General features: G+C 42.7%; 1 protein-coding gene across 3 annotated transcripts in view; it reads left to right on the top strand.

Annotated features, from left to right (window-relative positions):
• The window catches only part of SPDYA (speedy/RINGO cell cycle regulator family member A), a 61,950-nt gene that overhangs the window by 27,371 nt on the left and 16,641 nt on the right, over window positions 1-17,938 (top strand). The window lies entirely within an intron of this gene.

Below are 17,938 nucleotides of genomic sequence, written 5' to 3' on the forward strand. Positions count from 1 at the left end.
ACCCCCAGAGCATATGTATAATACTGAAGACCCCCCCCGGAGCATACCTATAATACAGGAGACCCCCAGAGTATATGTATAATACTAGATACCCCCAGAGCAGACCTATAATACTGAAGACCCCCCAGAGCAAACGTATAATACTAGATACCCCCAGAGCAAACGTATAATACTGGAGATCCCCAGAGAATAACTATAATACAGGAGACCCCCAGAGTATATGTATAATACTAGATACCCCCAGAGCAAATGTATAATACTGAAGACCCCCCAGAGCAAACGTATAATACTGGAGATCCCCAGAGAATACCTATAATACAGGAGACCCCCAGAGTATATGTATAATACTAGATACTCCCAGAGCAAATGTATAATACTGGAGACCCCCCAGAGCAAACGTATAATACTGGAGATCCCCAGAGAATAACTATAATACAGGAGACCCCCAGAGTATATGTATAATACTAGATACCCCCAGAGCAAATGTATAATACTGAAGACCCCCCAGAGCAAACGTATAATACTGGAGATCCCCAGAGCATAGCTATAATACAGGAGACCCCCAGAGTATATGTATAATACTGGATACCCCCAGAGCAAATGTATAATACTGGATACCCCCAGAGCAAATGTATAATACTGAAGACCCCCCAGAGAATACCTATAATACAGGAGACCCCCAGAGTATATGTATAATACTAGATACCCCCAGAGCAGATGTATAATACTGAAGACCCCCCAGAGCAAACGTATAATACTGGATACCCCCAGAGCATACCTATGATACAGGAGACCCCCAGAGTATATGTATAATACTAGATACCCCCAGAGCAGATGTATAATACTGGATACCCCCAGAGCAAATGTATAATACTGAAGACCCCCCAGAGCAAACGTATAATACTGGAGATCCCCAGAGAATACCTATAATACAGGAGACCCCCAGAGTATATGTATAATACTAGATACCCCCAGAGCAAATGTATAATACTGAAGACCCCCCAGAGCAAACGTATAATACTGGAGATCCCCAGAGCATACCTATAATACAGGAGACCCCCAGAGTATATGTATAATACTAGATACCCCCAGAGCAGATGTATAATACTGAAGACCCCCCAGAGCAAACGTATAATACTGGAGATCCCCAGAGAATACCTATAATACAGGAGACCCCCAGAGTATATGTATAATACAGGAGACCCCCAGAGCAAATGTATAATACTGAAGACCCCCCAGAGCAAACGTATAATACTGGAGATCCCCAGAGAATACCTATAATACAGGAGACCCCCAGAGTATATGTATAATACTAGATACCCCCAGAGCAAATGTATAATACTGAAGACCCCCCAGAGCAAACGTATAATACTGGAGATCCCCAGAGAATACCTATAATACAGGAGACCCCCGGAGTATATGTATAATACAGGAGACCCCCAGAGCAAATGTATAATACTGAAGACCCCCCAGAGCAAACGTATAATACAGGAGACCCCCAGAGTATATGTATAATACAGGAGACCCCCAGAGCAGATGTATAATACAGGAGACCCCCCAGAGCAAATGTATAATACTGGAGACCCCCAGAGCAAACGTATAATACTGGAGATCCCCAGAGAATACCTATAATACAGGAGACCCCCAGAGTATATGTATAATACTAGATACCCCCAGAGCAAATGTATAATACTGAAGACCCCCCAGAGCAAACGTATAATACTGGAGATCCCCAGAGTATATGTATAATACTGGATACCCCCAGAGCATAACTATAATACAGGAGACCCCCAGAGTATATGTATAATACTAGATACCCCCAGAGCAAATGTATAATACTGAAGACCCCCCAGAGCAAACGTATAATACTGGAGATCCCCAGAGCATAACTATAATACAGGAGACCCCCAGAGTATATGTATAATACAGGAGACCCCCAGAGTATATGTATAATACTAGATACCCCCAGAGCAAATGTATAATACTGGAGACCCCCCAGAGCAAACGTATAATACTGGAGATCCCCAGAGAATACCTATAATACAGGAGACCCCCAGAGTATATGTATAATACTAGATACCCCCAGAGCAAATGTATAATACTGGAGACCCCCCAGAGCAAACGTATAATACTGGAGATCCCCAGAGAATACCTATAATACAGGAGACCCCCAGAGTATATGTATAATACTAGATACCCCCAGAGCAAATGTATAATACTGAAGACCCCCCCAGAGCAAACGTATAATACAGGAGACCCCCAGAGCATACCTATAATACAGGAGACCCCCAGAGTATATGTATAATACTAGATACCCCCAGAGCAAACGTATAATACAGGAGACCCCCAGAGCATACCTATAATACAGGAGACCCCCAGAGTATATGTATAATACTAGATACCCCCAGAGCAGATGTATAATACTGAAGACCCCCCAGAGCAAACGTATAATACTGGAGATCCCCAGAGAATACCTATAATACAGGAGACCCCCAGAGTATATGTATAATACTAGATACCCCCAGAGCAAATGTATAATACTGAAGACCCCCCAGAGCAAACGTATAATACTGGAGATCCCCAGAGCATAACTATAATACAGGAGACCCCCAGAGTATATGTATAATACAGGAGACCCCCAGAGTATATGTATAATACTAGATACCCCCAGAGCAAATGTATAATACTGGAGACCCCCCAGAGCAAACGTATAATACTGGATACCCCCAGAGCAAATGTATAATACTGGAGATCCCCAGAGCATACCTATAATACAGGAGACCCCCCAGAGTATATGTATAATACTAGATACCCCCAGAGCAGATGTATAATACTGAAGACCCCCCAGAGCAAACGTATAATACTGGAGATCCCCAGAGAATACCTATAATACAGGAGACCCCCAGAGTATATGTATAATACTAGATACCCCCAGAGCAAATGTATAATACTGAAGACCCCCCAGAGCAAACGTATAATACTGGAGACCCCCAGAGAATACCTATAATACAGGAGACCCCCAGAGCAAATGTATAATACTTGATACCCCCAGAGCAAATGTATAATACTGAAGACCCCCCAGAGCAAACGTATAATACTGGAGATCCCCAGAGAATAACTATAATACAGGAGACCCCCAGAGTATATGTATAATACTAGATACCCCCAGAGCAAATGTATAATACTGAAGACCCCCCAGAGCAAACGTATAATACTGGAGACCCCCAGAGCAGATGTATAATACTGAAGACCCCCCAGAGCAAACGTATAATACTGGAGACCCCCAGAGCAAATGTATAATACTGGAGACCCCCCAGAGCAAACGTATAATACTTGATACCCCCAGAGCAGATGTATAATACTGAAGACCCCCCAGAGCAAACGTATAATACTGGAGATCCCCAGAGAATACCTATAATACAGGAGACCCCCAGGGTATATGTATAATACTAGATACCCCCAGAGCAAATGTATAATACAGGAGACCCCCAGAGTATATGTATAATACTTGATACCCCCAGAGCAAATGTATAATACTGAAGACCCCCCAGAGCAAACGTATAATACTGGATACCCCCAGAGCATACCTATAATACAGGAGACCCCCAGAGTATATGTATAATACTAGATACCCCCAGAGCAGATGTATAATACTGGAGACCCCCAGAGAATACCTATAATACAGGAGACCCCCAGAGTATATGTATAATACTAGATACCCCCAGAGCAGATGTATAATACTGGAGACCCCCAGAGAATACCTATAATACAGGAGACCCCCAGAGTATATGTATAATACTAGATACCCCCAGAGCAAATGTATAATACTGAAGACCCCCCCAGAGCAAATGTATAATACTGAAGACCCCCCAGAGCAAACGTATAATACTGGAGACCCCCAGAGAATACCTATAATACAGGAGACCCCCAGAGTATATGTATAATACTAGATACCCCCAGAGCAGATGTATAATACTGAAGACCCCCCAGAGCAAATGTATAATACTGAAGACCCCCCCAGAGCAAATGTATAATACTGAAGACCCCCCAGAGCAAACGTATAATACTGGAGACCCCCAGAGAATACCTATAATACAGGAGACCCCCAGAGTATATGTATAATACAGGAGACCCCCAGAGTATATGTATAATACTAGATACCCCCAGAGCATATGTATAATACTGAAGACCCCCCCCGGAGCATACCTATAATACAGGAGACCCCCAGAGTATATGTATAATACTAGATACCCCCAGAGCAGACCTATAATACTGAAGACCCCCCAGAGCAAACGTATAATACTAGATACCCCCAGAGCAAACGTATAATACTGGAGATCCCCAGAGAATAACTATAATACAGGAGACCCCCAGAGTATATGTATAATACTAGATACCCCCAGAGCAAATGTATAATACTGAAGACCCCCCAGAGCAAACGTATAATACTGGAGATCCCCAGAGAATACCTATAATACAGGAGACCCCCAGAGTATATGTATAATACTAGATACTCCCAGAGCAAATGTATAATACTGGAGACCCCCCAGAGCAAACGTATAATACTGGAGATCCCCAGAGAATAACTATAATACAGGAGACCCCCAGAGTATATGTATAATACTAGATACCCCCAGAGCAAATGTATAATACTGAAGACCCCCCAGAGCAAACGTATAATACTGGAGATCCCCAGAGCATAGCTATAATACAGGAGACCCCCAGAGTATATGTATAATACTGGATACCCCCAGAGCAAATGTATAATACTGGATACCCCCAGAGCAAATGTATAATACTGAAGACCCCCCAGAGAATACCTATAATACAGGAGACCCCCAGAGTATATGTATAATACTAGATACCCCCAGAGCAGATGTATAATACTGAAGACCCCCCAGAGCAAACGTATAATACTGGATACCCCCAGAGCATACCTATGATACAGGAGACCCCCAGAGTATATGTATAATACTAGATACCCCCAGAGCAGATGTATAATACTGGATACCCCCAGAGCAAATGTATAATACTGAAGACCCCCCAGAGCAAACGTATAATACTGGAGATCCCCAGAGAATACCTATAATACAGGAGACCCCCAGAGTATATGTATAATACTAGATACCCCCAGAGCAAATGTATAATACTGAAGACCCCCCAGAGCAAACGTATAATACTGGAGATCCCCAGAGCATACCTATAATACAGGAGACCCCCAGAGTATATGTATAATACTAGATACCCCCAGAGCAAATGTATAATACTGAAGACCCCCCAGAGCAAACGTATAATACTGGAGATCCCCAGAGAATACCTATAATACAGGAGACCCCCAGAGTATATGTATAATACAGGAGACCCCCAGAGCAAATGTATAATACTGAAGACCCCCCAGAGCAAACGTATAATACTGGAGATCCCCAGAGAATACCTATAATACAGGAGACCCCCAGAGTATATGTATAATACTAGATACCCCCAGAGCAAATGTATAATACTGAAGACCCCCCAGAGCAAACGTATAATACTGGAGATCCCCAGAGAATACCTATAATACAGGAGACCCCCGGAGTATATGTATAATACAGGAGACCCCCAGAGCAAATGTATAATACTGAAGACCCCCCAGAGCAAACGTATAATACAGGAGACCCCCAGAGTATATGTATAATACAGGAGACCCCCAGAGCAGATGTATAATACAGGAGACCCCCCAGAGCAAATGTATAATACTGGAGACCCCCAGAGCAAACGTATAATACTGGAGATCCCCAGAGAATACCTATAATACAGGAGACCCCCAGAGTATATGTATAATACTAGATACCCCCAGAGCAAATGTATAATACTGAAGACCCCCCAGAGCAAACGTATAATACTGGAGATCCCCAGAGTATATGTATAATACTGGATACCCCCAGAGCATAACTATAATACAGGAGACCCCCAGAGTATATGTATAATACTAGATACCCCCAGAGCAAATGTATAATACTGAAGACCCCCCAGAGCAAACGTATAATACTGGAGATCCCCAGAGCATAACTATAATACAGGAGACCCCCAGAGTATATGTATAATACAGGAGACCCCCAGAGTATATGTATAATACTAGATACCCCCAGAGCAAATGTATAATACTGGAGACCCCCCAGAGCAAACGTATAATACTGGAGATCCCCAGAGAATACCTATAATACAGGAGACCCCCAGAGTATATGTATAATACTAGATACCCCCAGAGCAAATGTATAATACTGGAGACCCCCCAGAGCAAACGTATAATACTGGAGATCCCCAGAGAATACCTATAATACAGGAGACCCCCAGAGTATATGTATAATACTAGATACCCCCAGAGCAAATGTATAATACTGAAGACCCCCCCAGAGCAAACGTATAATACAGGAGACCCCCAGAGCATACCTATAATACAGGAGACCCCCAGAGTATATGTATAATACTAGATACCCCCAGAGCAAACGTATAATACAGGAGACCCCCAGAGCATACCTATAATACAGGAGACCCCCAGAGTATATGTATAATACTAGATACCCCCAGAGCAGATGTATAATACTGAAGACCCCCCAGAGCAAACGTATAATACTGGAGATCCCCAGAGAATACCTATAATACAGGAGACCCCCAGAGTATATGTATAATACTAGATACCCCCAGAGCAAATGTATAATACTGAAGACCCCCCAGAGCAAACGTATAATACTGGAGATCCCCAGAGCATAACTATAATACAGGAGACCCCCAGAGTATATGTATAATACAGGAGACCCCCAGAGTATATGTATAATACTAGATACCCCCAGAGCAAATGTATAATACTGGAGACCCCCCAGAGCAAACGTATAATACTGGATACCCCCAGAGCAAATGTATAATACTGGAGATCCCCAGAGCATACCTATAATACAGGAGACCCCCCAGAGTATATGTATAATACTAGATACCCCCAGAGCAGATGTATAATACTGAAGACCCCCCAGAGCAAACGTATAATACTGGAGATCCCCAGAGAATACCTATAATACAGGAGACCCCCAGAGTATATGTATAATACTAGATACCCCCAGAGCAAATGTATAATACTGAAGACCCCCCAGAGCAAACGTATAATACTGGAGACCCCCAGAGAATACCTATAATACAGGAGACCCCCAGAGCAAATGTATAATACTTGATACCCCCAGAGCAAATGTATAATACTGAAGACCCCCCAGAGCAAACGTATAATACTGGAGATCCCCAGAGAATAACTATAATACAGGAGACCCCCAGAGTATATGTATAATACTAGATACCCCCAGAGCAAATGTATAATACTGAAGACCCCCCAGAGCAAACGTATAATACTGGAGACCCCCAGAGCAGATGTATAATACTGAAGACCCCCCAGAGCAAACGTATAATACTGGAGACCCCCAGAGCAAATGTATAATACTGGAGACCCCCCAGAGCAAACGTATAATACTTGATACCCCCAGAGCAGATGTATAATACTGAAGACCCCCCAGAGCAAACGTATAATACTGGAGATCCCCAGAGAATACCTATAATACAGGAGACCCCCAGGGTATATGTATAATACTAGATACCCCCAGAGCAAATGTATAATACAGGAGACCCCCAGAGTATATGTATAATACTTGATACCCCCAGAGCAAATGTATAATACTGAAGACCCCCCAGAGCAAACGTATAATACTGGATACCCCCAGAGCATACCTATAATACAGGAGACCCCCAGAGTATATGTATAATACTAGATACCCCCAGAGCAGATGTATAATACTGGAGACCCCCAGAGAATACCTATAATACAGGAGACCCCCAGAGTATATGTATAATACTAGATACCCCCAGAGCAGATGTATAATACTGGAGACCCCCAGAGAATACCTATAATACAGGAGACCCCCAGAGTATATGTATAATACTAGATACCCCCAGAGCAAATGTATAATACTGAAGACCCCCCCAGAGCAAATGTATAATACTGAAGACCCCCCAGAGCAAACGTATAATACTGGAGACCCCCAGAGAATACCTATAATACAGGAGACCCCCAGAGTATATGTATAATACTAGATACCCCCAGAGCAGATGTATAATACTGAAGACCCCCCAGAGCAAATGTATAATACTGAAGACCCCCCCAGAGCAAATGTATAATACTGAAGACCCCCCAGAGCAAACGTATAATACTGGAGACCCCCAGAGAATACCTATAATACAGGAGACCCCCAGAGTATATGTATAATACTGGATACCCCCAGAGTATATGTTTAATACTGGATACCCCCAGAGCAGATGTATAATACTGAAGACCCCCCCAGAGCAAACGTATAATACTGGAGATCCCCAGAGAATACCTATAATACAGGAGACCCCCAGAGTATATGTATAATACTAGATACCCCCAGAGCAAATGTATAATACTAGATACCCCCAGAGCAAACGTATAATACTGGAGATCCCCAGAGAATACCTATAATACAGGAGACCCCCAGAGTATATGTATAATACTAGATACCCCCAGAGCAGATGTATAATACTGAAGACCCCCCAGAGCAAACGTATAATACTGGAGATCCCCAGAGAATATCTATAATACAGGAGACCCCCAGAGTATATGTATAACACTAGATACCCCCAGAGCAAATATATAATACAGGAGACCCCCAGAGTATATGTATAATACTAGATACCCCCAGAGCAAACGTATAATACTGGATACCCCCAGAGCATACCTATAATACAGGAGACCCCCAGAGAATACCTATAATACAGGAGACCCCCAGAGTATATGTATAATACTGGATACCCCCAGAGCAAATGTATAATACTGGAGACCCCCAGAGTATATGTATAATACTAGATACCCCCAGAGCAAATGTATAATACTGGAGACCCCCCAGAGCAAACGTATAATACAGGAGACCCCCAGAGAATACCTATAATACAGGAGACCCCCAGAGTATATGTATAATACTGGATACCCCCAGAGCAAATGTATAATACTGAAGACCCCCCCAGAGCAAACGTATAATACAGGAGACCCCCAGAGTATACCTATAATACAGGAGACCCCCAGAGTATATGTATAATACTAGATACCCCCAGAGCATACCTATAATACAGGAGACCCCCAGAGTATATGTATAATACTGGATACCCCCAGAGCAAATGTATAATACTGAAGACCCCCCAGAGCAAACGTATAATACTGGAGATCCCCAGAGAATACCTATAATACAGGAGACCCCCAGAGTATATGTATAATACTTGATACCCCCAGAGCAAATGTATAATACTGAAGACCCCCCAGAGCAAACGTATAATACTGGAGATCCCCAGAGAATAACTATAATACAGGAGACTCCCAGAGTATATGTATAATACTAGATACCCCCAGAGCAAATGTATAATACTGAAGACCCCCCAGAGCAAACGTATAATACTGGAGATCCCCAGAGAATACCTATAATACAGGAGACCCCCAGAGTATATGTATAATACTAGATACCCCCAGAGCAAATGTATAATACTAGATACCCCCAGAGCAAACGTATAATACTGGAGATCCCCCAGAGCAAACGTATAATACTGGAGATCCCCAGAGAATACCTATAATACAGGAGACCCCCAGAGTATATGTATAATACTAGATACCCCCAGAGCAGATGTATAATACTGAAGACCCCCCAGAGCAAACGTATAATACTGGAGATCCCCAGAGAATATCTATAATACAGGAGACCCCCAGAGTATATGTATAACACTAGATACCCCCAGAGCAGATGTATAATACTGAAGACCCCCCAGAGCAAATGTATAATACTGAAGACCCCCCCAGAGCAAATGTATAATACTGAAGACCCCCCAGAGCAAACGTATAATACTGGAGACCCCCAGAGAATACCTATAATACAGGAGACCCCCAGAGTATATGTATAATACTGGATACCCCCAGAGTATATGTTTAATACTGGATACCCCCAGAGCAGATGTATAATACTGAAGACCCCCCCAGAGCAAACGTATAATACTGGAGATCCCCAGAGAATACCTATAATACAGGAGACCCCCAGAGTATATGTATAATACTAGATACCCCCAGAGCAAATGTATAATACTAGATACCCCCAGAGCAAACGTATAATACTGGAGATCCCCAGAGAATACCTATAATACAGGAGACCCCCAGAGTATATGTATAATACTAGATACCCCCAGAGCAGATGTATAATACTGAAGACCCCCCAGAGCAAACGTATAATACTGGAGATCCCCAGAGAATATCTATAATACAGGAGACCCCCAGAGTATATGTATAACACTAGATACCCCCAGAGCAAATATATAATACTGGAGACCCCCCAGAGCAAACGTATAATACTGGAGACCCCCAGAGTATATGTATAATACTAGATACCCCCAGAGCAAATGTATAATACTGGAGACCCCCCAGAGCAAACGTATAATACTGGATACCCCCAGAGCATACCTATAATACAGGAGACCCCCAGAGTATATGTATAATACTGGATACCCCCAGAGCAAATGTATAATACTGAAGACCCCCCCAGAGCAAACGTATAATACAGGAGACCCCCAGAGTATATGTATAATACTTGATACCCCCAGAGCAAATGTATAATACTGAAGACCCCCCAGAGCAAACGTATAATACTGGAGATCCCCAGAGAATAACTATAATACAGGAGACTCCCAGAGTATATGTATAATACTAGATACCCCCAGAGCAAATGTATAATACTGAAGACCCCCCCAGAGCAAACGTATAATACTGGAGATCCCCAGAGAATACCTATAATACAGGAGACCCCCAGAGTACATGTATAATACTAGATACCCCCAGAGCAAATGTATAATACTAGATAGCCCCAGAGCAAATGTATAATACTGAAGACCCCCCCAGAGCAAACGTATAATACTGGAGATCCCCAGAGAATACCTATAATACAGGAGACCCCCAGAGTATATGTATAATACTTGATACCCCCAGAGCAAATGTATAATACTGAAGACCCCCCAGAGCAAACGTATAATACTGGAGATCCCCAGAGAATACCTATAATACAGGAGACCCCCAGAGTATATGTATAATACTAGATACCCCCAGAGCAAATGTATAATACTAGATACCCCCAGAGCAAACGTATAATACTGGAGATCCCCCAGAGCAAACGTATAATACTGGAGATCCCCAGAGAATACCTATAATACAGGAGACCCCCAGAGTATATGTATAATACTAGATACCCCCAGAGCAGATGTATAATACTGAAGACCCCCCAGAGCAAACGTATAATACTGGAGATCCCCAGAGAATATCTATAATACAGGAGACCCCCAGAGTATATGTATAATACTAGATACCCCCAGAGCAAATGTATAATACTGGAGACCCCCCAGAGCAAACGTATAATACTGGAGACCCCCAGAGTATATGTATAATACTAGATACCCCCAGAGCAAATGTATAATACTGGAGACCCCCCAGAGCAAACGTATAATACTGGATACCCCCAGAGCATACCTATAATACAGGAGACCCCCAGAGTATATGTATAATACTGGATACCCCCAGAGCAAATGTATAATACTGAAGACCCCCCCAGAGCAAACGTATAATACAGGAGACCCCCAGAGTATATGTATAATACTTGATACCCCCAGAGCAAATGTATAATACTGAAGACCCCCCAGAGCAAACGTATAATACTGGAGATCCCCAGAGAATAACTATAATACAGGAGACCCCCAGAGTATATGTATAATACTAGATACCCCCAGAGCAAATGTATAATACTGAAGACCCCCCAGAGCAAACGTATAATACTGAAGATCCCCAGAGCATACCTATAATACAGGAGACCCCCAGAGTATATGTATAATACTAGATACCCCCAGAGCAGATGTATAATACTGAAGACCCCCCCCAGAGCAAACGTATAATACAGGAGACCCCCAGAGTATATGTATAATACTAGATACCCCCAGAGCAAATGTATAATACTGAAGACCCCCCAGAGCAAACGTATAATACTGAAGACCCCCCAGAGCATACCTATAATACAGGAGACCCCCAGAGTATATGTTTAATACTGGAGATCCCCAGAGCATACCTATAATACAGGAGACCCCCAGAGAATATGTATAATACTAGATACCCCCAGAGCATACCTATAATACAGGAGACCCCCAGAGTATATGTATAATACTAGATACCCCCAGAGCAAATGTATAATACTGGAGACCCCCCAGAGCATACCTATAATACAGGAGACCCCCAGAGTATATGTATAATACTGGATACCCCCAGAGCAAACGTATAATACTGGAGATCCCCAGAGAATACCTATAATACAGGTGACCCCCAGAGTATATGTTTAATACTGGAGATCCCCAGAGCATACCTATAATACAGGAGACCCCCAGAGAATATGTATAATACTAGATACCCCCAGAGCATACCTATAATACAGGAGACCCCCAGAGTATATGTATAATACTAGATACCCCCAGAGCATATGTATAATACTGAAGACCCCCCCCGGAGCATACCTATAATACAGGAGACCCCCAGAGTATATGTATAATACTAGATACCCCCAGAGCAGACCTATAATACAGGAGACCCCCAGAGCAAACGTATAATACTGGATACCCCCAGAGCATACCTATAATACAGGAGACCCCCAGAGTATATGTATAATACTAGATACCCCCAGAGCAAACGTATAATACTGGAGACCCCCAGAGCAAACGTATAATACAGGAGACCCCCAGAGTATATGTATAATACTAGATACCCCCAGAGCATATGTATAATACTGAAGACCCCCCAGAGCAAACGTATAATACTGGAGATCCCCAGAGAATAACTATAATACAGGAGACCCCCAGAGTATATGTATAATACTAGATACCCCCAGAGCAAATGTATAATACTGAAGACCCCCCAGAGCAAACGTATAATACTGGAGATCCCCAGAGAATACCTATAATACAGGAGACCCCCAGAATATATGTATAATACTAGATACCCCCAGAGCAAATGTATAATACTGAAGACCCCCCAGAGCAAACGTATAATACTGGAGATCCCCAGAGAATAACTATAATACAGGAGACCCCCAGAGTATATGTATAATACTAGATACCCCCAGAGCAGATGTATAATACTGAAGACCCCCCAGAGCAAACTTATAATACTGGAGATCCCCAGAGCATACCTATAATACTGGATACCCCCAGAGCAAATGTATAATACTGAAGACCCCCCAGAGAATACCTATAATACAGGAGACCCCCAGAGTATATGTATAATACTGGATACCCCCAGAGCAAATGTATAATACTGAAGACCCCCCCAGAGCAAACGTATAATACTGGAGATCCCCAGAGAATACCTATAATACAGGATACCCCCAGAGTATATGTATAATACTAGATACCCCCAGAGCAGATGTATAATACTGAAGACCCCCCAGAGCAAACGTATAATACTGGAGATCCCCAGAGAATACCTATAATACAGGAGACCCCCAGAGTATATGTATAATACTAGATACCCCCAGAGCAGATGTATAATACTGAAGACCCCCCAGAGCAAACGTATAATACTGGAGATCCCCCAGAGCATACCTATAATACAGGAGACCCCCAGAGTATATGTATAATACTAGATACCCCCAGAGCAAATGTATAATACTGAAGACCCCCCAGAGCAAACGTATAATACTGGAGATCCCCAGAGAATAACTATAATACAGGAGACCCCCAGAGTATATGCATAATACTGGATACCCCCAGAGCAAATGTATAATACTGAAGACCCCCCAGAGCAAACGTATAATACTGGAGATCCCCAGAGAATACCTATAATACAGGAGACCCCCAGAGTATATGTATAATACTAGATACCCCCAGAGCAAATGTATAATACTGAAGACCCACCAGAGCAAACGTATAATACTGGAGATCCCCAGAGAATACCTATAATACAGGAGACCCCCAGAGTACATGTATAATACTAGATACCCCCAGAGCAAATGTATAATACTGAAGACCCCCCAGAGCAAACGTATAATACTGGAGATCCCCAGAGAATATCTATAATACAGGAGACCCCCAGAGTATATGTATAATACTAGATACCCCCAGAGCAAATGTATAATACTGAAGACCCCCCAGAGCAAACGTATAATACTGCAGATCCCCAGAGAATAACTATAATACAGGAGACCCCCAGAGTATATGTATAATACTAGATACCCCCAGAGCAGATGTATAATACTGAAGACCCCCCAGAGCAAACGTATAATACAGGAGACCCCCAGAGAATAACTATAATACAGGAGACCCCCAGAGTATATTTATAATACTAGATACCCCCAGAGCAAATGTATAATACTGAAGACCCCCCAGAGCAAACGTATAATACAGGAGACCCCCAGAGTATATGTATAATACTGGATACCCCCAGAGCAAATGTATAATACTGGAGACCCCCCAGAGCAAACGTATAATACTGGAGATCCCCAGAGAATACCTATAATACAGGAGACCCCCAGAGTATATGTATAATACTAGATACCCCCAGAGCAAATGTATAATACTGGAGACCCCCCAGAGCAAACGTATAATACTGGAGATCCCCAGAGAATACCTATGATACAGGAGACCCCCAGAGTATATGTATAATACTGGATACCCCCAGAGTATATGTATAATACTGGATACCCCCAGAGTATATGTATAATACTGGATACCCCCAGAGCAAATGTATAATACTGAAGACCCCCCCAGAGCAATCGTATAATACTGGAGATCCCCAGAGAATACCTATAATACAGGAGACCCCCAGAGTATATGTATAATACTAGATACCCCCAGAGCAGATGTATAATACTGAAGACCCCCCAGAGCAAACGTATAATACTGGAGATCCCCAGAGAATACCTATAATACAGGAGACCCCCAGAGTATATGTATAATACTAGATACCCCCAGAGCAAATGTATAATACTGAAGACCCCCCAGAGCAAACGTATAATACTGGAGATCCCCAGAGCATACCTATAATACAGGAGACCCCCAGAGTATATGTATAATACTAGATACCCCCAGAGTATATGTATAATACTGGATACCCCCAGAGCAAATGTATAATACTGAAGACCCCCCCAGAGCAATCGTATAATACTGGAGATCCCCAGAGTATATGTATAATACTGGATACCCCCAGAGCAAATGTATAATACTGAAGACCCCCCCAGAGCAATCGTATAATACTGGAGATCCCCAGAGAATACCTATAATACAGGAGACCCCCAGAGTATATGTATAATACTAGATACCCCCAGAGCAAATGTATAATACTGAAGACCCCCCAGAGCAAACGTATAATACTGGAGATCCCCAGAGCATACCTATAATACAGGAGACCCCCAGAGTATATGTATAATACTAGATACCCCCAGAGTATATGTATAATACTGGATACCCCCAGAGCAAATGTATAATACTGAAGACCCCCCCAGAGCAATCGTATAATACTGGAGATCCCCAGAGTATATGTATAATACTGGATACCCCCAGAGCAAATGTATAATACTGAAGACCCCCCCAGAGCAATCGTATAATACTGGAGATCCCCAGAGAATACCTATAATACAGGAGACCCCCAGAGTATATGTATAATACTAGATACCCCCAGAGCAGATGTATAATACTGAAGACCCCCCAGAGCAAACGTATAATACTGGATACCCCCAGAGCATACCTATAATACAGGAGACCCCCAGAGTATATGTATAATACTGGATACCCCCAGAGCAAATGTATAATACTGAAGACCCCCCAAGAGCAAACGTATAATACAGGAGACCCCTAGAGTATATGTATAATACTAGATACCCCCAGAGCAGATGTATAATACTGAAGACCCCCCAGAGCAAACGTATAATACTGGAGATCCCCAGAGAATACCTATAATACAGGAGACCCCCAGAGTATATGTATAATACTGGATACCCCCAGAGCAAATGTATAATACTGAAGACCCCCCAGAGCAAACGTATAATACTGGAGATCCCCAGAGAATACCTATAATACAGGAGACCCCCAGAGTATATGTATAATACTGGAGACCCACAGAGCAAATGTATAATACTGAAGACCCCCCCAGAGCAAACGTATAATACAGGAGACCCCCAGAGTATATGTATAATACTGGATACCCCCAGAGCAGATGTATAATACTGAAGACCCCCCAGAGCAAACGTATAATACTGGAGATCCCCAGAGAATACCTATAATACAGGAGACCCCCAGAGTATATGTATAATACTAGATACCCCCAGAGCAAATGTATAATACTGAAGACCCCCCAGAGCAAACGTATAATACTGGAGATCCCCAGAGAATACCTATAATACAGGAGACCCCCAGAGTATATGTTTAATACTGGAGATCCCCAGAGCATACCTATAATACAGGAGACCCCCAGAGTATATGTATAATACTAGATACCCCCAGAGCATACCTATAATGCAGGAGACCCCCAGAGAATATGTATAATACTAGATACCCCCAGAGCAGATGTATAATACTGAAGACCCCCCAGAGCAAACGTATAATACTGGAGATCCCCAGAGAATAACTATAATACAGGAGACCCCCAGAGTATATGTATAATACTAGATACCCCCAGAGCAAATGTATAATACTGGAGACCCCCCAGAGCAAACGTATAATACTGGAGATCCCCAGAGAATACCTATAATACAGGAGACCCCCAGAGTATATGTATAATACTGGATACCCCCAGAGCAAATGTATAATACTGAAGACCCCCCAGAGCAAACGTATAATACAGGAGACCCCCAGAGTATATGTATAATACTAGATACCCCCAGAGCAGATGTATAATACTGAAGACCCCCCAGAGCAAACGTATAATACTGGAGATCCCCAGAGAATACCTATAATACAGGAGACCCCCAGAGTATATGTATAATACTGGATACCCCCAGAGCAAATGTATAATACTGAAGACCCCCCAGAGCAAACGTATAATACAGGAGACCCCCAGAGAATACCTATAATACAGGAGACCCCCAGAGTATATGTATAATACTAGATACCCCCAGAGCAAATGTATAATACTGAAGACCCCCCAGAGCAAACGTATAATACTGGAGATCCCCAGAGAATACCTATGATACAGGAGACCCCCAGAGTATATGTATAATACTAGATACCCCCAGAGCAAATGTATAATACTGAAGACCCCCCCAGAGCAAACGTATAATACTGGAGATCCCCAGAGAATACCTATGATACAGGAGACCCCCAGAGTATATGTATAATACTAGATACCCCCAGAGCAAATGTATAATACTGAAGACCCCCCCAGAGCAAACGTATAATACTGGAGATCCCCAGAGCATACCTATAATACAGGAGACCCCCAGAGTATACCTATAATACAGGAGACCCCCAGAGTATATGTATAATACTAGATACCCCCAGAGCAAATGTATAATACTGAAGACCCCCCAGAGCAAACGTATAATACTGGAGATCCCCAGAGAATAACTATAATACAGGAGACCCCCAGAGTATATGTATAATACTAGATACCCCCAGAGCAAATGTATAATACTGGAGATCCCCAGAGAATAACTATAATACAGGAGACCCCCAGAGTATATGTATAATACTAGATACCCCCAGAGCAAATGTATAATACTGAAGACCCCCCAGAGCAAACGTATAATACTGGAGATCCCCAGAGAATAACTATAATACAGGAGACCCCCAGAGTATATGTATAATACTAGATACCCCCAGAGCAAACGTATAATACTGGAGATCCCCAGAG

The sequence above is a fragment of the Engystomops pustulosus genome, chromosome 3 (genome assembly GCF_040894005.1).
Source record: "Engystomops pustulosus chromosome 3, aEngPut4.maternal, whole genome shotgun sequence".
Lineage (NCBI taxonomy): Eukaryota > Metazoa > Chordata > Amphibia > Anura > Leptodactylidae > Engystomops > Engystomops pustulosus.